The 24,693-nt window shown below is 45.0% G+C and overlaps 1 long non-coding RNA gene across 1 annotated transcript; it reads right to left on the reverse strand.

Moving 5' to 3' along the window:
* Positions 1-2,186, reverse strand: LOC102150945 (uncharacterized). Its single transcript, XR_290868.4, has 3 exons — positions 1,982-2,186; positions 1,464-1,660; positions 1-139 (listed from the first exon to the last, which is right to left on the reverse strand). It is a non-coding gene; the product is annotated as an uncharacterized lncRNA (long non-coding RNA).
* Between the last annotated feature and the right edge of the window lie 22,507 nt (positions 2,187-24,693).

Below are 24,693 nucleotides of genomic sequence, written 5' to 3' on the forward strand. Positions count from 1 at the left end.
TACTTTTAGAACTTTTATTGTGGATCTTTTCTCTCCATTGAGTTGGATCATTTATCAATATAAAATAGCCCTTCATTCCATTTCATACTACGTCTGAAATCAATATCTCCACGCCATCTTCCTTTTTGTTTGCACTGCCCTGAAACAAAAACAGAAGGTTAAAGATAGAAGGACAGGGGCTGGCCCCGTGGCTGAGTGGTTAAGTTCGCGCGCTCCGCTGCAGGCGGCCCAGTGTTTTGTTGGTTCGGATCCTGGGCGCGGACATGGCACTGCTCATCGGACCACGCTGGGGCGGTGTCCCACATGCCACAACTAGAAGGACCCACGATGAAGAATATACAACTATGTACCAGGGGGCTTTGGGGAGAAAAAGGAAAAAATAAAAATCTTAAAAAATAATAAAAAAGATAGGACAAACAAGTTTATGTGAGTTTCTTATAAGCAACATGTAGCTGGGGGTTTTTTTTAGCCCAATCTGAGAGTTGAGCATTTGTTTTGTTTTTTAATAAATGAGTTTAAATTTATACTTTCCTGATATGGGGTTCTTTTGCAAAATTAGATGGTGCTTTCAATTCTGGCTGTTCACATATGAAGGCAAGACAAGTTCAGTTATGACCTTGGACAGTGTTCCCCAGAGAGCTTTCTCCAAAGCAGGGAAGAGTGGTGTAAAAGGACTGACTGTACTTAAGCCAGTTAAGTGTTGCTGGAATTGGGTTAATTATAGTACATAAATCAGTACTGGTGCAAGGATGATATTTAATCGTGTATGTATATAAACCTTAACTCCACACATACGCAAACTAAATCTAGATAGTTTTAGTATTCGAATTGAGTTTATATCCATTGTTCAGAGAATATAATGTCAGACATATTAGTTTGCTAAGAGCAATCTGGAGTCTAAAGTGATCTGCATCACATTATCACATCACATTATCACAAAAGCTTGAAGTGCAACTTTCATTGTAAGAGTATAAAAAGCAAACTACATTTTAGAGGGAACCTAATAAACGCCCCGCCCTCCATTCCCCACGGGCTTCGGAACACATTCAGAGAACATATGAGGGAGTAGCAGATGGAGCTCCAAAGTATGAGCTTTATCACTGATAAAGGCGAAGCTGGAGGTTGTAAACTGAGAGAGCCCAAAGGTCTTGCTGAGCGAGCCACCGAGTTAAGCAAGCACACCCACTCCATCATAAAAGTGAGGGGCCCACCTGGCCCCAAGGAGCAGAGGAGAAAGGTGTTCTCTCTTGCCAGGCTGGTACCCAGGGGAGGAAAACAAGGGACGAGCTGAGCATGCCCAGTTTATTCTTCCCAAATTTGCCAGCTAGTCACGTTACTCTCTCCCCCTGATGCAGAAGGAAGAGGTGTGACAAAGCCAAGAGTTAACCTTCATTGAACTCTTGCCACCTAGAAGAAAACACCCAGGGTGGAGAAGAAAGATTCCCCCATAATACGCGTCTTACGTGGGAAAATCAAATGAAAGTCACGGTGGAGCATCCGGAACTCAACACCACTCTCCTGGTTTCTTCCTCCTCGCCTGCCTCGTCTCAGTCTCCTTCCCTGCGTCTCTTCCCTCGCCCAGCCTTTAAGTGTCGGAGGCCCAGGGTCTGCTCCTTGGTCCTCTGTTCATACTCACCCTCCTATGTGAGCTCTGTGAGGACTTGAAATACCAGAAACAGGTCAAATCTCCTCTTTTAATTTTCCATATCTAGTATAACCTTAATATCAAAATCTAATTAAAATAGAACTAAAACTATAGGTTGTATTATGAATATAAACACAAATCATGGAACCTAGGAAGCATATCAAAATATCAGTTGTAGTAGATAATTGCGTACCACACAGATCATGCCCCACCCCTTTTATTGACCCAATTACTCCAACTGATGGGAGCGTGGGTGGCTGACAGCTCTCAGCTGAGTCCCTCTCTGGGCACCCGCCTTGACTGAAGAGGGCACCTCACCAAGCTCCAAGGTTATACCTTCCTCCTGATGGAAGCAGGGGCACAGAGGCCCAGCCACCTTGCCTCAGTCCAAGACGCTCTGATGATCCATCCAGGTCCAGAGTCCCTGTGGGGTTAGCAGTTCACCTTCTGTCCAGTCCTGCTTCCTTCACTCCTTCCAAGTTGTTACTGCACATAAATTTCCATCTTAGAACCTGTTTCCATGGAACCCAACAGCAACATCAATAGACAACAACCAAGTTAGTTTCTATGCAAGAATACAGAGAGAATTCAACATCCGGAATTCTAAGCTGGTAATGAAGTGAATTATACTTGATAGAGGAGGTAGAAGAGACTATACCAATGGCTACCAAATTGGCATTTCACACAAATCAGCAGTAATTCCTAATAAAAATTATGTAGAAAATAGGGTTAAATGAAAAAATCAAAACTACTTCTAGTTCTGGGTTTTAATGAAACTGCCCTTAATCTTTTCCCATGTAGGGTATTTGCTATCATACGTTATAAAGACTATCTACCAAAAACTATTATTCAATATTTTTGGAGATATTAACAAGCATGACATATAAAAAGTAAGTGCTCAGAACAAATATTTGAAAAAGAAACAAATCTTTTGCAGATGCTATAATTGCATACCTATAAATCAAGAAAACCCTAGAGACTTAGGTAAAAAAGAAAAAAATTAAATATTTTTAGACCTAACAATTTCTTATGGTGAGAAATATCAGATATATATCCAAAACTAGATTTTCTCTGTATTAACAATAAAAAGCTAGAAATGAAAATGGAATAAAATCCCATTCACAATAGCAATAAATCTAAGATATCTAGAAATAAATTTGCCAAAAATGGTCCAAGATCTGTCTGGAAAAATACTGCAAAATCTAATTGAAGAATATAAAACAAGACCTGAACAAATGACAAGACCAAATGACAACACATACTGTGTCCCTAGAAGGGGGACAAAATATATTTTTTTAATTATATAATTTACAATACAATTATTTTAAGTTATATGTAATTTTGAAAAAATTAAACTCATTGATATAAATATATGAATGTAATATAATGTAAATGTATGAATATAATGTATTTTCAACCAGAATTCCAATGGATAATTTTGAAATTTAATCAAATTACTTCAAAATTTTTATGAAGAAATGAATGTGTAAATTATGAAAACTATGACTCATAGAGCATTTACCATGCCAGATATTGACTTATCATAAAGCCACTGTAAGAAAACGGCACGGTATTGTCAAAGGAACAGACACAGGGATCTATCTAGTTCCTCCACTGTAGAGAAAATTTGTGCTTCAGTGGACAACGATGCCCTGTCTATAGCACACGCTTTCTCTGGCCTGAGACTGGGTGAAGGAAGAGGATGCAGTGAGGGAGACTGAGAAGAGACAGTAGGTAGGAGGAAGCCAGGACAGTGGTGTTGAGTTCCAGGTGCTCCACGGTGGCTGTCATTTGATTTTCCCACAAATGTAAACATACCTTGCGGCTATTTTAGAACACTGTAAATTGTAGATAACTGATAACCCTGAAAAATCATTCAACCCTCCTCTCCCTCCAGCCCCTGGCTTGCAAAAAAGCCTTTGCACCTTTCTTTTACACATTCGTTTCACTCATTTCAACATTCTTGATCTATAAAGATGTCTGTACTTCGGGTTCTCCTCTGAACAGGTTGGAACGCCTCACCAGTTTCTTTATTGATTAATTCGATGCAAATGTTAACTTGTGTTTATTTTTATGAATGTCGTGATTTTAACTTTTTTTTGAAAATTATAACAGTTTTGGAAATCTTTCACTGGGAAGCCCAATGGATGCCCCCAACAGTGGGCTAAATTTCATCGCCAGAGAAGTGCACCTTGCGGGCTGCTTAAGCCCAGCTGTGTCTTTCTCGGCTCAGAGAGGTAAATCCAAAGCAGTAATCAAACGTGGCTGGACTCTGTTTTTCTAATTTTAATTTTTCTCCCTCCTAACTTTGTGTTTTGCTTTTTGGTTCATTTGTGGCCTTTAAGTCATTTCTTACTAGTGGCGGCAAAGATTGGGAATTTGGTTTTATGATCTCGCCATTGGATAATCTCTGTAAATTGATCAATGGTTTATAGAGATCTACTCTCTGTTGGATAAGAGAAGACAGAGAATCTGGTTTATTTGTCTTTTTGTTTGTCTATTTTGACCTCAGTTCATTAGTAATTACATGGCCACCAGGAAGGAGAACATCTCTTTGATATCTGGACTGGTGAGCTTTTATGTGTCTGTCTTTACCCCTGACCCACAGCTGGAATTGCAGAATTGAAGTTATAAGCTTGCTGTCTGTCTATATGTTTATGTGTCGATAATTTAGAAAGTCCTTTACCTGTGATTATGTAAGTGAATGTTTTCATATGTCCACATAGTATTAATAAACTAGATTACAACATCCCTTAAAGTAAATGAGCTCTTTCCTAACTGGCTCACAGACATAGATAAGCACTCACACAAATAGAATATACCTAACTGTTCTGGAAAAATTAGGCAATTGTAATTTAATACTTTAAATGTGCTAAATAGAAAAAGTCGTCTTTAAAAAGCCAGCTGAGAAGGTGAAAAGAAAACCCATAGACTGGGAGAAAATATTTGCAAACCGTATGTCTGATAAGGGACTTGTATCCAGAATATATAAATAACTCTTACAACTCAGCAATAAAAAGACAACCCAGGTAAACATGGGCAAAGGACTTAGATATTTCTCCAAAGCATAAATACACATGGTCAATAAGCACAGGAAAATATGCTCAAAATCATTAGTCATTAGGGAAATGCAGATCAAAGCCACAGAGTTAGAACTTCATACCCACCAGAATAGCTATAATGAAAATGGCAGACAATAACATGGAGATATTGGACTGCTCATCCTTTGTTAGTGGGAATGTGAAATGGTGACAGTTTCAAAATCTTAAATACAGTTACCTATGACTCAACAATTCTACTCCTAGGTATCTACCTAAAAGATGTGAAAATATAAGGCCACACTGAAACTTTTGCATGAATGTTCATAGCAGCCTTATTCACAATAGCCCAAAAGCTGAAACAATCCAGATATCCACCAACCAATGAATACACGATACAAAATGTGGCATAGCCAAACAATGGAATGCCATTAAGTATTAAAATGGAATGAAGTATTGACCCATGCTACAAGTTGGTGAACCTAAAAAGAATTGTGCTAAATAAAGGAAGCCAGACACAAAAGACAAGATACGACACGTCTCCATTGATATGAACTGTCCGTAACAGGCAAATCAATGGAGACAAAATAGATGAGTGGTTGCCTAGGCTGATGGGCATGACTGCTTTTAGGGGTGATGGAAATGTTCTAAAATCAGATTGTGGTGATTTTTGAACAACTATAAATATACCAAAAAACATTGAATTAGACACTTAAAATTGAATTTAATGATATGTATATCTAAAGCTATTTTTAAAAAGTCAATTCAGGAATATTTTAAGAATTCAGGTTTACCTCATTTAAGTAAATCTTTGGCAAATAAGATTACATTAATATTTTTAGTTCAAAAACAAAGCTGTATCTTCTGATTTAGTGTTATATCTTCTTTCATTTACCAGTGTTAAGTATAATAAAAGAACATATTTTTATTCTACTCGAGTATGTTCTTCTTAAACTGATATAGGTTTACTGACCAAGGGGGCTAACACTATTCCTACGTGTTTAAGATCATAAAAATCTAAATTTGCATTTGACTAAATTGAATCATTATGATGATGAACTTGTATTTATTTCAACATCATGTTTTGTAGCTTGTCCATTTGATGATTTCTAAGATCTTTAGATAACTTAAAACCTTGAACTGATATTAAATTAACTAATGATATTCACTGGACGCCTAGATAATTTCCAAGTAAAATAGAATCATGAAACATGGACTAAGCGTGATTTTAAGCTCATGTGATTTCACTTCTTATTTTGATATGCTACAGAGAGGCTATATCTTTGGGTCTGTAAAGAATATTTTCATTTTTGCCACTGAGAAGTTGTGTAAGGAATGCGTGTGGCTGGAGGAGGCTGTGGATGTGTATTCACGAGCTCTGGCAGTCAGCTAAAATGCTGGTGTGTGACCACAGCTCTTAGTTACTATCCCCTAGGCCTCTCTGTAAAACAGTTAACGACTTTTTTAAAATCATTAATGTGATTAACATAATTAATGTAAGTGGTTGAGACTATACTTGGGAGCAATAGTTTCAGAGAAATACAATGATGCACAGGCTTCTGTTTTGCAAGGAAAAGAGTTTTGTCCTAAAGCAGCAGTGTTCAGGGTGTTCTTGTTCTCCAAACTTCTTTACACTCTTCAAACTTCTAGAGGACTCATTTGTTAAAAGTCTGATCTGAGACACCTTATGTGAACTTACAGCAAAGCAAGCTTGAGGATTGTGGGGTAAGTTAACATTCCTGGTGCGCTTATGTACGTAATCAGGCCCAAACTCATGAGACCAGCCTTACTCTGTGATCAAGAATAATTTTAAGATTAACTTTGGTTGGAAGTGGGGAAAGGGGCTGACCCCATGGCCTTGCACTCCACTTTGGCAGCCAGGGTTCGATCGCCAGGCACAGACCTACACTGCTCATCGGCGGACATGTTGTGGCAGCAACCCACATACAAAATAGAGGCAGATTGGGATGGATATTAGCTCAGGGATTATCTTCCTTAAGCAAAAAGAGGAAGATTGGCAGCAGATGTTAGCTCAGGGCCAATCTTCCTCACTAAAAGAAGAAAAGTGGAGAGACAGTAGGGGAAATTTATGCTTCAATGGAAAACTATGGAAGGATGTGTCTATAGCACCTCCTTCTGAGTTTGATTCTGATTTGTGGGAGCTATTTGACAACTCTGTAAACTGTAGACAATCTGATGACAGTGCAAAATGATTCTTGTTGTGAAATGCAAATGAACCCTCGACTCCCCCCGCCCACCAAAAAACAAACTCAGCTCTGTTTGCACATTCATTTCAATATTTCTGATCTATAAATGTGAGTGTTCTTGGAATTCTCCTTTGAACTGATTGTACCACCTCACCAGTTTTCTCATTTAGTTAAATAAAATATTTAATGTTTCATCTTGACGTCTGTATGAGAGTCATGATTTTACCTTTTCTTAAATTCTTTTAACACTATTCTGTGGTGCTGACTTCCGTGCCGTGGAGAATTTGCCCTGTGATGAAGGCTGCATTTCAGTTCGGTGGGAAAAGGCCTCTCTAGTTTGTAAATATTGTTGGTATAACTGGCTCCCCATCTGGAAGAGAGCAAAGCTCGAACCCCCCAAGTCACACCATATCCAAACACGACCTCCAGGTGAACTAAAGGTTTAAATGAACAAATGTAAACAATAAATGTGAAAACGTAGATTTAAGTGTAAAAACTAATGTGAATAACAAAACTCCTAAAAGAACATTTAGGAAAAATTGTAACAAGCTTGATGTGCTGGAGACCTGCCTGAGCAGGACAGGAAAGTATGCTGTTTGGATATTAAGATGCTAACTTTTGTCTTTCATGTGGGTTACATAAGGCTCCTTCCTATTAAATTGATATTAAAAGCGCAAATGTTTCCTCAGGCTATTATTTGTCTTTTGACTGTATAGTGCTTATTGTTACACAAAATTTTAAAATTTTTACTCAAATTTCTTTTACTTTCCAGCTTCTGGGTTTCCTCTCTTGCTTAGGAAAGCTATTTTCATGTCTTTTTATGTTATTTTAGATTTTTATAAAGTTATTTTATACCGTTTTTATTATGCTGAAGTTATTATTTTTCTAGCCATACATAGAAAGCTCTTTATAGATTTACAAATAGAAAACATATCTGGACAATTATACACCAAAGCATGTGTGTTGACTTTTTCCTGAGGGTCGGACCATGGGTGATTTTATTCTCTTGGATTCTGTTTGCTTATCTTCATTAAACAAGCCATATATGTTCATTGTAGAAAAATTATAAAAGAAATTTAATTTTCTAAGAAAATTTAAAATGTCTTATCTCTAGAAGGACGCATGAAAAACTGACTAAATTGGTTGCCTGTGTGGCTGGGGACTGGGGTAGTTGTGGGGCAGGAGTGGGAGAGAGAATTTTCACTGAATCCTCTTTTGTGCCTTTTGCGTTTTGAACCATGTGAATGAATTATGCAAATAATTAAATGAAAATGTGATTTCTCCTGTCCCAAGGGAAGTTTCCTCCCCCACACTGAGTTTTAGGACGGAGCCGCCTGCTGTCATATCTCCCAGTGGCAGCTGCTTACCACCAGATCATAAACACAGCCCACCCCACAGCTTTGCAAACAGGTCTGGGGGCTCCTGTGCCCAGGAGAGTGGGCATCAAAAGCCTGGACTTTGGAGTCAAACCAACCTCAATTTGAATCTGTGCCCCAGGTCCTTAGTGACAGGGCACCAGGAGGAACTCGCTTTCCCTCTCTGCTCGGTTTCCTCATCTCCATGGTGAAGGCAGATAACCACAACAAGCATCTGTGTCTGGAATTGAGATACTGTGTGTAACGTGCCTCACATACAGTAGATGCTCAATAAATTGTAGCTATAATTAGATTTGTCAATTTGGGTATCTTCGAGAGCAGGGTTTTGCAATTTGGCATTATTGACATTTTAGATCATTCTTTTTGCGGGGGTAGGAGGGTCTGTCCTGTGCAGTGTGAGATACTTAGCAGCATCCTTGACCCCTGCTCACTTGTTACCAGAAGCATCCCCTGACTCCTCGCCCCAGGAGCTGCGGCAACCAAAAATGTCTCCAAACTTGGTGAAACATCCCTTGGGGGCTAAACCGGCCCCAGTTGAGAACCACTGATCTAGAGGGTCCAGAAAAGTCCTCCATTAAGTTGAGCAGTATTAAGTTCTCATAGCAGGCTAGTTCATTCTCAGCCTTGGCCAGCCCAGCCTTGCCATTCCAGGGAGGGGTGGACTCATCTCTCCAGCTGGAGATAAGGATGAACTTTCGCCATGGGCCAGGTACCCGGCGGGGCCCTTCCTCTATGCCTGCCTCATAAGGTTATTGAAAGAATAATTCTCCCTGTTCTCCTGTGACCTGGGCCAGATACCAGCACCATGATGAGGGGCAGGGATTGGAAGCCCACACACTTGCATTGCCTGCATATTGAGAAAAAAGCAAAATTATAAATATCAAGGGTCCTGCTGCTTCTCTGCTTACATTCAGAAGTTTAAAAAAAAAAAAATCCTGTGTTTCCACCTTCGCCATCTAGTGGCCAGATGGGCGCCAAGGATAAGACACTGCCCTGACTTCCTTGAGAAATTTGAGGAAAGAGCGAATGTTCCTGGCACACCGCTAGGTTATGATGGGCCTTGGGTGTGCCAGCTGAGAAGCCGCCTCATCTTTCCACGGGTCCTAGGAGGTTTTGGTGCCCACTGGCTGCGTCTGCCATTTTCATCATCTTCCAGGCCTGAGGAACCCCTGGCCTTTCAGAAGGAGGGGCTGCACCTCACCTACAAGAGCAGAGAACAGTAGGACTTTCTGAAAACTGCAAAGGGCTCATGAGATAGATTCAAGAGGCCAGTGTCTCCTTTCTAGGGTCTGTTTGGGTTGGGCCTCAAGGCTTGCATCCCTGAAAACTGGCCCTGATGGTTATTTCATTTTTTGATCCCTGTTGTAAGAAGAACCACCCAAAGGGATGGGGATGGGCATTCATGGAGAATCCATCCAAGACAGAGCCAGAGCAGACACTGTGCCCCAGAAAGACTGTGAACTCCCCCAGGACCGAGAGCACTGGCCATCCAGTAACTCAATGCCTCTTACGATGAGTGAAAGAAACAGCTGGGGTCGGTGACTGAACAATCGTCCTCTGTGCTTAGTGGGCATAAGACTCACTCCCAGGTTTGTACAAGGAGGTGACGTGGGTGACACCACTAGAATGTGCGTTCAAGTACAACCTGTCAGAGCAGAATAAAGTTCTGTGTCTCTCCAGGGGCTGCCTTCTGATTTCAGAATCATCCAGGTGTGTTGGAGGCTTACTCAGGCAAAAGGTCCAGCAGAAAAAGAAGTGGAAACTGTGCTCGGTCCATGTGTGAGCTCCAGGTCAGCCATTGTAATTTCTGCCTCAGCGTGTCATCCTGAAAATTCACCCCAACTCTACTGTGGTGATGCCCAGGCTGGTCTAGGTTTCTTCCCAGCAACGTGATGCCCACAATGCCTGCAGTGGGGTCCCCGAGCAATGGCTCTTAGTTTACCTGCCTGGGTCAGCTGTTGTTCCCAGTTGGGGTGGCTGGCCTTAGAAAACTTGGAAAGTGTAGGTAGTGATGTTGTCTTAGGTCAGGCTCTCCAATTCCCCAAAGCAGAACTTGGGCCAAGCACTTGGACCAAGGAGGTTATTTGAGAGGCTATCCCAGGAATCACAGTGAGGAGGGTGGAGAGAGTGAGACAGGGAAAGAGAAAAGCCAGCAAACAAAAGGTGCTTTAAGGCTGCTTAAAGCTGTGGGCAACTGAGACTCAGACCCAGAGCAGACCCCCAAGAAACCACGTAGAACATGCCTCAGAATGGTCATAGAGGTCTCAGGGGATGGCACCTTTGCCCACCTGATGTCATCCCCATTGTTTGAGGTTGCTCCTCGGAGATGCTGACTCCTCTGTGCAAGTTTGTGCCTTCACATGGCTGAGCAGCCTTCTCTGGCTTCAGAAAAGCAGAGGGTCGCCTTATCTGAGGCTGATGTGGAAACGTGTGGAGCTATCCAGCACTGCTGTGCTGAAATAAAGTGCTGTGTGGCAAGGCCAGTATCAGCTATAGATGTCACCAAGTCCAAGCCTCTAGAGTCTACAAAGAACCCATGACAGGGTCCTGCTGACTCTCCAGACCCTTCCCCTTCCTGCCTCGCCCTCTGTCTCCAGCAACACTCAACTTGCTGATGACTCCTCCACGCACCATGCTGGTCTGGATTCCACATCTTCATTCACACTGTTCCCTTCACCCAGACAGCCCCACCCAACCCCTTCGCTTCACATGCCTCTTGCTTATCCTGCAAGAATCAGCTCAGCACATATTAATTCATCTATCTGACTCTCAGTTTCCTTGTCTTTAAAACAGTGGGGAGAGGGTATTATTATTATTGTGAGAATTGTGGAGATGATATATATGTAAAATGGAGATGACAGGTAGAGATATAAATAGACAGATAGACATAGATATAGAGAGATATATATAGATGTAAGCTTCCTGGCACACAGTACGTTTTGCCACTGGAAATTATTACAAGGATCATTTATCCCTTGAGGCCCTTTCCCTCCCAGACCCTGCCTCATTTCCTTGGCAGGCCTGCTAGAAAATCTTTTCTTGGCTAGTATTTCCAAGACCTCCATGAAAGCTGTCTTGAACTTGGGCAATGGTCTGTCTGAGGGGAAATACCAGCAATGTGAAGTAGGATCATCAATCAGATAAGCAGGAATATCCCCCTCACCATGTTGAAAGGTCCTTAAGCCTTTGCATGATGCTGTCTCAGTCCTGAAAAGGAACATGCAGGGCTTTGGGAAGTCTGCCTCCTGCTCAGGTAATCAGGGAGGTGAGGATTGTGAGGCTAGCTCCTGGTGCCTCTTCTCTCCCCCACGCCCATGAGCCATGGAGATGTATCCTGGTTCTCCCTTCAAGAAAGAGCTCACCATTCTGCTGCAAATAGTGCTGCCCCTGGCAGCTTCCAGCTGTTGGTGCTTTTAGGATCCATCTCACTTTTGATCTGAGGCAACACTCTCCCCCAACAGCCAATGACTGAGCAATGTGGGGGTACTATGGCCTGGCCACGTCTGTCCAACACAACTCCTCTAAGAAGCCATCTTTGCTCTGGAGCTCTTGGTTGGGCTGACAGAAACTTTGTCAGATCTACTTGTGAAGATTTTCACTGCCCAATCCTGCTTCCTCATGGTTTTATCTGTCACAGACGTTGTCCCCCAATAAACCTCATGCAATCCTATCATTGTCTCATGGTCAGCTTCCTGGAGGTCTCCACCCACACAGCCCCTTAGCATTGTCAGGTGCATTGGAGGAACATGCTGCCCCCTGCAGGCCCCAGTCTCCCCATCAGGACATGGAGGGGCTGGCCTTGCTGAGCCCCAGGTCTTTCAGCTTGGCCACCACTGAACTTAGCCTCATTAGGAGGCCTTATTTAGAAAGCTTTCCTCGTCATGTGCTGACATCGTACCACCGGCTTTAGCACGCCAGGACAACTTCAACACTCAGGCACAGACAGTTCCTGCTGTCTTCTCTTTTTCCCACATTTTAAAAACCCCTCACATGGCCCTTCCCTTCCTCCCCCAGCCTCCATGGTCTTGGTTCCCATCCAGGGCCACAACCCATATCAGCAGGGGTTTGTGAGAACAGCACAGAGTTCCCCAGTGTTAATCATTTCATCTGAACAAAGAGAAGGTTAAAAGAAGATACTCAGAGGCCTAGAGAAGGGAAGGGAGCAGGACATCTGGCTATGGGCAGAGACAGGGCAAGAAAAGTGTGTTCTGAGGATCTTTTTATCTGAAACGTCCTGTGTCTCCTAAAGATGGCATATTGCACAAACATACCTGATTTCATTCCCTCCTGAGTCTCCACAAAAACTACAGGAAAAGGAATTTTTAAGCTCTAAATCTAGAAGAACAGGAACATGAGAAGAATAGTGGAAAGCAACAAATTGCAGTAACCGGAAAGCAGACGAGATAGTAGTACTTATCTCAGCCTCCCTGAGAAAGTCAAATACTAACCAGACAGTGAGGAAAGCCAAGAGCCACCCAGATGTACAGCACAGAATCTTCAAAAGGCTCAGGAATTGATGGCACCAGGTACTTCTAGAGGTGGAGGGTGAGAGGGGAGGCTGAAATAAGGAGGATTCAATGGCAGCTATTTAGAAGCAGTTAGTCCTGGAAACCCTCTCTCACCTCAAACCCCTTCTTGGCTTCCCCTCCCCAACCCTGGTAGAAGACTGGAATCTATTCACTGGAGTGAATAAAACAGAGAATCTGTAGCCTAGAGGACACCTGAACACTTAGAGGCAGAATATCTGTTAGAACAAGGCATTAAATGGTTATACGCATGCTGAATGGTGAAACGGTCCAGCTCTTTTCCCTTTGTAGCTCCTAAGCACTGGTAGGCCAACTTTAATCCTTCAGGCAGGAATTGGGAAGAATACTCTCCAGAAACTCTGACCAATGGCAGGGATGCCTCCAAAAATAGGCCCTGCTGGATCACTGTCCATTGAAGTTCACAGTCAGCAAGGGCTCAGAGACCCCATCAGCTCCATTGCTCCCCATCTTAAACGTAAGTAGACAACCAAAGATTACTGGAAATATGAGCAAAATGTCTAACATAAAAAGCAGAGACCAAAACAAGACGGAAAAAACAAAGTTGAAATAATTGAGACCAAGCTGGAAGAAACATCAAAAAAAAAAGTTATTAATATCCTCAGACACTGCAACCATGACATGAAACTGGATGCTATTTTTTTTAGGAGAAAATATGTTAGAGAACAAAAAGAGAACTTCTGGAATTTGAGAACAAATGCAGACATGAAAAAACTCAATCGAAGGGCTGTGAAAAAAACCCTTGAGGAAATCTCCAGAAAGTAAACATAGAACAGAGATGAATGATAGAAGATGAAATATGAGGATATTAAAAGACCATCCTAGGAGATACAGCATGTGAATAATAGGGGTTCCAGAAAGGAAAACCAGAGAAGAAATCATTAATAAGTTTTTAAAAATGTTTTCCCAGAAATGAAATTTCATGACTTTCTAGACCGGAAGGGCTTAGCAAGTTCCGTGCATGCCAAACCCTACACAGCATGGTGAAATTACAGAACAATAGAGATGAAAAGATTATACACTTCCAGAGGAAAATAGACTCACACACACAGGATCAGATATCAGAATATCTTTAGAGTTCCCAAGAGCAGTGCTAGAAGAGAGAATTCTAGAGCAATACTTTTAAGAATTTGAAGGAAAATAATTTCCAAACCAAAATTCTATTCCCATTCAAACAACTAAGCAAATATGATGGTAAAACAGACATTTTTATACAGAAAAAAGGTCTCCAGAAATTTACCTCGCATACAATCATTTTGCAGAAAGCTCCTAGAGGAGATGCGTCTACAAAGCAATAGAAGTACATAGTGGGACTGGGATAGAGGAAACGAGATGAAACGGATGAGATAGTGAAAAAAGATCCAAGGTGACTGACATGTACCAAGCAGTTAGTCTGGATTTGGAGAAGAGTGAATTGGAAGAAAATTTTGAGAACTGCCATTACCAAGAGACCTACTGCCATTGTTGTAAGATCTGGGACTCATTTTGTCTGAAAGTGGTTTTATTCTATATTGTCATATACAATTGTTAGTTTTGCTGGGTATAGAATTCTAAGATGTATATCGTTTTCCTTCAAAATTTTATGATGAAAAAATACAAAGCCAGTGTAGCTTAAGTTTAAATGTTATGTACACTATTAGGCAAATATTTGCTGAGTCTCTCATCTTTCTTTCAAAACTAAAGCTGATGACTGGCTAACCCAGTGCTTTGCATTCTCAAAGCACTTGTGTGAACAGCTTCATTATGAAAGCTCTTGTTAAAAGGTATTCTCATTAACTCTTAGATGAATCTTGTGGTCTCCGGTTTCAATAAAATTTCAATTAAGAAAAAAAATCAAAGAAACTTAGGGCTTATATTGATATACATCTACCAAAAGCAAGCATGTGAGGTTTGCAATCCAATGATTGAAACAAGAAACCATCAGTAGGTTGGTGTCTAGGAAGACGTCTGAACTCCTGAAGAAGTCAGATACCCAGACAAGGTTTGATAGATATTTGACTCTGTCTACAGACTGGAAGAACCTACCCCTTCTCTCCATTTTTATGGCCAGTGAATTGAAGAGCTGAAGAAACTACCTACTGTCTTCTCCCACTTGGGCTATCTCTGCAGCTTCTCAGTTTATTCAAGATTATTTAAGCTTTCTGTGCCCTAGTTTCTTCCTGTGTCAACTGGGGATAATAATAGTATCCACCACATAGAGTTGTGATGATTAAATGAGATGATGTGTGTAAAGCACTTAGAACAGTGCCTGGCACATAGTAAGTGCCATAGAAGTGTTTGCTATAGAAGAAGTTCAGGGGTAGATGGAGCAGGAAAGAGGAAAATGCTTTTTCCATAGAGGATACTTCCCAAAATACTTGTTTTTCTCTTCCAAGAGGAAGTCATGCTTTCTTCATTAACTTATTTGTTTAAGTCCACAAACATTTACTGAGTGCCTATTGTGTGATAGATACTCTGATTCTAAGCACCAAAGACATGACAATGACAGTAAGTCTTAGATTCTGCTCTTGGAGTAGGGGAAGGCATATTTATTTGTCCAGTTATTTGGTTAAGGTCTTCTTACAAGTTTTCATAAGTGCTATGAAGGAGAAGTTCAGGGCATTATGAGAAAGTACAAGAGGAAAACAGAATTTACATTGAGCAAGTAGGAGGGGTTGTGGTCAAGGAAGCTCTCTCTGAGACCCGAAGGATGAGAAAGAGTTGACCAGGCCCCAGGAGGGGTCATTCCATGCAGACCAAGGAGCAGGACGTACACCCTAAGTCAGGAGAACAACTGGTATCCTGAAGATGCCAAGAGAAGACGACCACAGCTGGAAAGCAGAGAGCCAGGAGGCACATGTTGGAGGCTGGGTCAGGCATTTCAGGGTCTTGCAGAGTCCATGGCAAAGACTTCAGACATGGCCTTGCTCTGCCCAGAACCTATTCATGGCTTCTCATTGGCTTAGGACAACAGTATCCTGGTGGGGGAGTTGTCATCGACCAGAGAAGGCGGACACTAGTGCTGTCACTGACTGTGATTAGAGAGGCTCTGATTTGATTCAGAGCAGACAGTGATCACTGGCTCCCTTCTGAGACTTGAGATGGCACTGATGGGTGGGACAAGAGTTTCACAAGTGTCTCAAAGTCCTCTCTAGGCCTCAGGATGTGGGCCACAGGAACAGTTTACTCACTCATGGACAATGGGAGGGTGACAGACAGAGGGTGGACCCTGGAGCTACTACTCTGCACTGCTGGTTTGGTTCAGCATTGCCTGCCCCACTCCTGGAGGACACCTGGCCTGGAGTGAGCTCTCAAGGGGGTCCTGTGCTGAGCCAGTGAGTGTAGGCACTAGGTTTATCATCAGTGTGGCGAGGGATGCCTGGGCAAAGGGAGCAACAGGTTCAAAGGTGGGAAGGGTAGCCCCCATCCCCTGCCTGGCATCACTGATTCAACACAAACTTCTGCTCATTCTTCCGTCAGGACTTTAAGAAGAGGTGGCTTGTGAACTGACATTGTCATTACAGCAACTAACATGCCTAGAGGAACACAGACCTTACAGTGAGAGGTGCAGAGGAGGAGGCAGCTTATCTCATTGTATTTTAATTATTATTAAACACTCGTTAATTGTGCCGGGCCCTGGGGGTGCAATCTGCTGAGCAATTAGACCCAGCCAAGGCTTTAAAGAGAATGCCTGGGGGAAGTGACACTTCTTGACTAGATCTCTGCAGGTGAGGCAGGGACGGAGAGGGCCTGCCAGCTGCCCCTTTCCCCCTGGGCTTCTGTCTCTACGGGTAAGTCACTCTCATCTCCTCCGTGGAGCCTGGACCAGGGCTCCCGGTGATGAGTTTGGGCATCTCCCCTGAGTGGCACAGCCAGTAAACATCCTGCACAGCAACAGCAAAGTGATTTCACTCTAGGGTGACCATCTGTCCTTTTCTGTCTGAGACTTGGGGATCCAAGAATGAGGGACATTCAATTTTAAAACTAGGAAAGTCCCAGGCAAACTGGGATGATGTTGGCACCCTGCTCTCTCCCTTACACATCAAGTGGGGCCAGACCCGGCTGATCCTATCAGGCTCACAAAGCATCTTGTCCTGTTGTTAGAGGTTGGAGTGGCCCTGCTCATCCCCTGCCTCAATTCCTGTAGACACTTTCCAACATGCTAGCTGGGTTCCCGCCTAGTAGTTTCCAGGCCTACTGGTCAGCCAGAGCTCCAGCAGGTATCAGATGGAATGCCCAAAGGATTTCCATGGAGAGAGTTTAATGAAGGGACTATTAATGGAAATGAGGACAGTGCGAGGGGAACCGGGAAGGGATGGTAAAGCACCCAGGGTCTAGGAACTGTGGGAAGCCTTTTCCACTCTGGGGCCTGAAAGGGTTTGGGGGGAGGGAGGAAAGGTGTGTCGCCAGAGACCAGACAGAGATGAACCATTAGCACTCCACAGCAAGGCAGGGAGAGGTCAGGGTTAATCTATAGCTCAAGCTCTCTCTTCCCACCCTCCCATCTCCTACCAGTATCTCCCACTGACCAACTCCAATTGGAAGCCAGAGGAAGACTCGATAATACAGTCCATAGGTTCAGCATCCTGAGGCACAAAGCAGGGAAGGGGGTGGGCAGAGAATAGAACTAAAGAATGGCCAACACACACATCTGTAAGGAAATTATCCCAGAACCAAGGCTCGGAGCTTGAGTTCACGAGCCCTGGGGCCAAACCAGGCACTTCCTGCAAAGAAGTATCCAAGAGTGCATGAGCCTAGGAGTTACGCAGACCTTGGTTTGACTCCCTCCCGTACCCACAGCCTGGTCTCTGTGTCTTCATCGATCACACGAGCATAATGATGTCCACTGTATAGGGGGCACTGAGGGCTAGATGAGAGGACAGGTAAAGCATGTACTGGGGGGCCTGCCACCTGTTTGGGGAAGGAGGGGAGGATGAGAGAACACATGAAGGAAGAGTATTTCTTCCCTCTGATCAGACTGAATTTAATCCTCTCCCGACACTCCCATACCTAGTGTGTCCAGCAGAGCACCTAGTATAAAATATTGTTTTCTTTGGCTTCTTGACTCCACTGGGTCTTGCAAGAGCTTAGAGTTAGCTTGAGGAACTTGCCTCAGTTTCCTCTTTGGCACATGAGGATCAGAATGGTACCTGCCACATAGGCTCATTGTGAGGATGAAAGAGGTGCCCAGACCATGCCTGGCACATAGTGAGCATTCCACAAGGGTGAGCTGCGGTTATTGCTTTTGCCGTTATTGCTAGTATTAGGCTCAAATGAGTTCTTCACATAAATCTCATAGTAAGCTTCCCAAAAACCCACTAGCCCCATTCTACAGAGGAGCCACGTGTCATGGTCTTTTACACGTCAACTTGACTACAGTCCCCAGCTACTCAACCAAACACTAATCTGGGTGTTGGTGGGAAGGGATTTTATAGATGTGATTAGAGGCCATAATCAGTTGACTTCAAGTAAATAAGATCATCCTAGATAACCTGGGTGGGCCTGATTCAGCCCACTGAAGGGCCTTAAAAGCAGAAGTGAGGCCTTCCTGATGGAGAACAAAATTCCATCTCTGGACAGCAGCTTCAGCCTCTACCCGAGAATTCCCGTCTGCCTTTCCTGATGGCCTGCCCTATGCGTTCCAGACTTACTGAGCCAAAGCCCACAGCTGTGTAGCAACCCCTTGCAATAGATCTCTGAATGCATATCTCCTCCTGGTTCTGCGTCTCTGCTTGATCCCTGCCCGATACAGCATCTGAGCCTTTGAGAGATTAAGGGGCTTGCTCAGCAAGAGATGGAGAGCCAGGATCAGGACCCAGCCCCATGTGACCCCAAGCCCTGTGCTTTCCCTTTAATGGTGGCAGGGCATGTGGCTCAGAGATGGGCCCTGGCCTCCACGACTCCGGGATGAATAGGTCTTGATTACACTCCCTACACGCTCTGTACTTCGCAGCTCCCTCCCCCTTCCCCTTCATTCCCAGCAGTGTCATTCATCTCAAGAATGAAAGGAACAGCCACTCACTAGCAAGACAGGGTAGAAGGGGACAGCCGTGCAGTGGAGAGACAGCCATGCACTGGGGGGATAGGCCGGCAATGCAGGGAGCAGGCCTGCACTGGGGGCCCTCCCTGCACTGGAGGAGCAGCCCCACACCCTGTACCCACTCAGAGAATCCCTCAGGAAAAATCCCCTCCCCCACAACCTGCTAATATTTTTATAAGACACTACCCCCACTTCCAAAACCATCTATTCCTGGTGCTGCACTGGGGCGTTGCCATGGCAACAGGGCAACGCGGGAGGCCCAGCAAGCTGGCTTGCTTCTCTGATGGTTCTGTGGGGACCTCATGGTTCGCGGAGCGGCTGTGCGAGCCAGCACCATCTGCTCTGAGCAGTGAATACAGAGCCCCTCCCTTTCCCTCCTCTCCTCACTGGGCTGCACCTCACCCTAAACCCAGGCCCCAGGGGCCAAGGACCCCTGCAGAGGGGCCACAGGAGAAATGCTGGCTAAGAAGTGCAGAAATCCAGAGTTCCAATCCTAGTGCCAAAGCTGGGAATGGGACAGGCCCCACTGTGCTATAATGGGCCAGAGTGAGGGAGGTATGTTTCCCCAGGGAAAAATCAGCCCTGTTACCCCCTAAAGGGGAACTCCGGGTGGGCAGTGCTTCCTAGGGGACAGTGAGAGTAAAAACCCATGTAAGCTGTGCCCTGTCACTTCAGCCCATAGCCATGCTGGAGCCAAGCATCCTGAACACTAGGAAGTTAGAAGACAGCTGGACTCCTAGGGGTGGGAGCTCTCATCTCTCCCCAAGGTCACACAGGTCAATGGTAATCACCCCTCCCTGGGGAACCTTCTCCAGGCCATCACTCCCAGCAGTCTGAATTGGCATCCATACCAAGCGTGTGATGGCAGATCTCGGACGTCTGCCTGGATACATGACGGGCAGAGAGGAGCAGAGGCATCTGTGAGCTGTGCATTTGCCACCCCACCACGCCTGACTGACCCCACTGAGCAGGCATGTCAGGTCTGCCCCAATGCCCCCAGCACATAGTTGTCCACCATTCTCAGCCATAACCCTGCAAGGGAGGAATTCATGACGTTACCTATGGGTGCGTGTCAAATCCCCCACTGCCACAAACCCTGTGTCCATGAAAGAGAGGGGAGAACCAGCAGGCTGGGGTTTGCTCCCTCTCCGTACTCTACCCAGCTCCCCATGTGCAATTCTGCAAATGTCCACACCTGCCTCCCGGCTCCACCTGAGATGCTGCCTGCCGAAGACCTCTGGCTGAGCCCAGGAGAAAGAGGAAGTGGAAGACGGGGACACGCTTGCACCTGCTCGGCCGTGGGAGGCCTGGGAGCAAGGCAGGTGGGGCATGTGCATCTGAAGAGCATGGATGAATCCAGCCACACCAGCCTCCCCGGTGCCCGGAACATGCCAGCATTTCTTGCTGGAACGCTCTCCGCCCATCTGCTTGGCGAACTCTCTCCTCCCTAAAGTCTTTGCTCAGAGTTCACCTTTCCAACGAGATGAGCCCTGACTGCCAACTGTGCGCGTCACCTGCCTCCTGCTGGGCTCAAAATCTCTCTTACTCTGCCCTTCTCCTCCTGTTCCCTGACCCCACCTTCAAATGAACCATATCATTTATCTATTTATTATGCTTATGTCTCACCCACACTAGCGATAAGCTCCTCCAAGGCATTTATGAGCCTGATATTCACTTAGGTGTCCCAAGTACCTAGACAGCAGTGCCGGCATTTTATAGACTCTCCATAACCATTTCTCGAATGAATTAAATAAAAAAAAATATGGCTCAAAACTGAGCTCCCTTTAGTAGATCCTCAGTGAACACGTGGTTTGTGTATGAGGGATGAGACATGTGCTAAAGACGCCCATTGAGTATAATCTGACTTCCTTTCATTAGTATTAGCCAACTGGGATTCAGCATTTGGTCAGTGCCACAGTTGCTGATTTGGCCCTTCCCTGCATGACTCTTGGCACAGTATATTTTAACTTATCTGGTATATAAAACATCGAGGGCTGCTGCATACAGTTGTACCTGTTGTGCACTGCACAGGAAAGCTGGACCAAGGTGGTACGTGGGGCTGGAAATAGGGCCAACCCTCACCAAGCTGCACTTCCATGGTCCCAGGCTACGTTCATGCAAAGGAAGGAGTGACTTTGTCTTCATGAAAGCACCTCTGCTCACCAGGTCCTGTGTCCGCTGGGCTGCATTTCAATTTAGCAGAGGTGTCACATGGGCTAGTGAAGTGTTATTACCCTTTCGCAGATGATCTTCAACGTGACTGTTGGGAAACCCCAAGTCCTCTCCATAGTCCTCCCCCATCTACTCCCCTGCTCACCAACCCCCCCCCCCACTCCCAACCTCAGCCTCTTTGCCTGGAGCAGAGAAGATAGATAATAGGTGCTGTGTTTGAAGGAGACACGGCCATATGATCCTGGACAGATGATCGACCACATTATGAAAGAGCAAGTCTTGGCTGAGGGAGGGAGGGGACAGGAAGGAGACACCAGGAGACAAGAGGACACAGTGACCCTGAACATTGATGGGAAGAAGTGGGACCCTTAAAATGTGAGGGTGGGAGGTAAACGGTTTCCCACACTCATCCTGGCCTCATCTGTAATATTTTTTCTCTGAGCAGAAATTTTCTCTGCCATAGGCCACCACAGCTACCCTAAGAGGGCACCATAATGCTAGCCACAGATGTATGAACCCAAAACAAGTTTGGCCCATCAGAGTCTCTCTCCTGGAATTTGGAATTGAGATCCAGGTATTGCTAACTAATTGTAGGAAGCCAAAGTGAAAGGTGGGGTACACATGGGAGCTGAGCTACCGTTTGAGGTAGCCCTAATTTAACATAAGACCCTAGAGCTGTGAGTTCAATTTGTGTTGTAATTCAGCCACCCACAGGATTAGCTGCTGGGCAACAGAATAACAGATGACTCTAAATATAGTAAGATCAAAAAATCAGTTCCTGATTCCCGTCTCTAAGATTCTGTTCACCTGGAACTATGCCCAGACACAATAGCTGTGTCTGTCAGGCTTCGAGGAAGTAGAGGTGTCATGAGTGTTGTGGAAATGAGAAGCTTGTGATAGGAATCAGACCTTACACAAGTGTGGGTGAGGTGCTGGAAAACTCTTAGGGATACGTGTGTTCATCCTTAATAGATTCTTCCATGGGCACAGCCGTCCCACTGTTTGTAACCCAAAAGAAGTGTTCCAAAATGTTCATAGCTGCATTAGTAAGAATAGCCAAAAACTAGGAAAAAAATGCCCATCTACAGTGGACTGGCATGTTCATAGAATGGAACACTTTGCAGCAACGAGAAGGAACACACTAGACCGACATGCAACATGGATGAATTTTACAAATAAGCAAAAAAAGCCAGCTCCTAGAGAGTACATGTTTATGATTCCAATTATTTAAACTATAAAAAACAGACAGTCAGAAGTCAGAAAAGTCATTGCCTGGTGGGAGGTCAGTATCTGGAAGGGGTTGAAGGCAGCTTCTGGAGCGACCGTTGTGTTCTATTTCTAGACTTCGGGCTTCTGAGACATGGGTGGTTCAGTCTGTGAAAGTTCGAGCCGTTCACTTCTCTATAGTGCCTGCCATGCTTCAGTAAAATTTAAATTGAAAAAAGAAAAGAATCTCGGATCCAGATTTGCTTCCAGGAGAAGATGAGTTGCTGTCAGATGGACCGTGTTTGGCTGTTCAGGCTACTATCACAGAATGCCATAGACTCAGGGGCTTATAAACAATAGCAGTTTATTTCTCACAGTTCTGGAGGCTGGAAGTCCAAGATCAAGGCATGGGCAGATTTGGTACCTGGTGGGAACTGATTGCTGGTTCACAGACAGCTATCTTTATCACTGTGTACTCACATCGCAAAAGGGGAGAGCAAACATTTTGGGGTCTCTTTAAGAAGGGCACTAATCCCATCTGTGGGGGCTCCACCCTCATGACTTAATCACCTCCAAAAGGTCCCACCTCGCAATACCATCACATTGGGGGTTAGGATTTTAACACATGAATTAGGGACGGATACAAACAGTCCATAGCAGACCACTGAAAAATGCAACGAACTCCAGAGTTCTGTGCTAGAAGTAAGGCCATCCTGACTTGCTAAGGGGCGGATGGTCCCAGTAGGAAACCCGGCCTCAGAAGTACCCAGCACAGTGCATGACAGCAGAACAAGGCCAACTCATATATTCAGCAACTGCTTTCCCTTCCTTGACAACCTAAGGTAACTTTCCCAAGATCATCGCCTGGGCTGAGACATGCACCCAGCTCTCACAATGAGATGATCTCTTTATGACATTTTGTCTTCTCTTGTTGAGTTGTCTGGGTGTGGCAATCGTATAGTGTATGCAGCAGGCAGGGTCCACCAGTAGGCAGTGGCATACTCCCATTGACTGATTTGGGCATGGTTTAACAAAAGGACTATTTTCAAAAACTCAGAGAACAAGGAAATCATAAAAGATAACGCAGAACCTGGGTTAATAATGGCAGGGTGCCATTACCCGCCAGGCCAGGGGAGGCGGGGCACTTCAGAAGCTGGAAACCAGAGGCTGTATGGAGAGGGCCACCTTGCAGAGGCTCGACCCATCTTTAGAAAACATCCAGACCCCAGAGTCTCCACTGGGCAAATAGAGGGAATAAATGCTCCCACATCCCCTCTTGCCAGATCTCCCCATTGGCGAAATCTAAATGGAAGCCACACAGGTCCATTTCCATGGACACAGAACAGAGTGGATCAAGGTGGAGAGAGATCTGGAGGGGAAAACAGAAGATTCCCAGCGCAGCGTTTGAGTCAGGACACTGGAGTCCATGTCACTGCCTCCAAGCTCACCCTGGCTTACTAAAACCTGATTAGCTGAATTCATCACCTAGAAGAAAGGGCAGCGTGGATCTGGCCTCGGGGACTTGACTCTGGACTTAAATATGCTTAGGCTTTGCAAGATGTGTCTGAATTCTGGCTTCATCCTCTCAGCCCACCGGGCCCCAGAGGCCCCAAGAGGCCTCATGCCACAGCTGGTGGCAGACACGGAGCTCTTCCCCAGCATTTCCCATTGGGGGAGAAAAGAGAGGGCTCCACCTGGCCGATGTGAGTCACGCGTTCATCCCTGGAGAGGTCACTGTGGTGGCCCAGGGGACACAGTGCTCAAATTAGCCCAGCCTGGGCGACAGACCACCCTGTGACCGGGGTGAGGACTGTTTCCAACGTGGGGATTCTGCCAGTTGCTGAGCGTGTCTATTCCAATTACACGTTGCAGAATTTGAGAGGCAACCACAGGATGGCCTTGGGGGCCCAGTGGACCCACTGTGAGGTGGACCTGAGCTAAACTTCGTTGATCACCTGACCTCCATGAGCCCCTGCTCTGACCGGTGGGCCAAAGTGACTGTTTCGTTCTCTTGGAATTCGTGTCAGCGTAGAGCCTGTGTCCAGTAACCCCCAAAAATCTGACTATTCCCCCTTCCCCAGTGCAGCCATCCTGGTAAATGGCCATAGGTCCCTTCAGGAAAGGCTAGGAAGAATAGTATAAATTGTTGTCAGTGGAGCTGGAGCCTCCCTCATGGGGACCCGGCCTCCCCTTCATTCAGGGGTTCTGGGTCTGCAAACTGGCTGAAGTCTGGACTCTCACCGGAAGAAGGAGCAAAAGGGAGCCAGGCCATAGCCACACAGAAGTCTCTCTGCACAGTAGACACAGAGCACGTGGCAGACACATGGCCAAGGGAACATGTTCGGAATGCGTACAGCTGAACGGAAATAATAACCACAGAAGCAGCGCCTCAGAACGGTGCCTGGCACACAGCTAGCGTTTATCATGAGCATTCCATATATTATTTCAGTAGGTCCCTTGACTCACGGGGCAATGTTAATAATAAC

The sequence above is a fragment of the Equus caballus genome, chromosome 9, assembly GCF_041296265.1.
Source record: "Equus caballus isolate H_3958 breed thoroughbred chromosome 9, TB-T2T, whole genome shotgun sequence".
Lineage (NCBI taxonomy): Eukaryota > Metazoa > Chordata > Mammalia > Perissodactyla > Equidae > Equus > Equus caballus.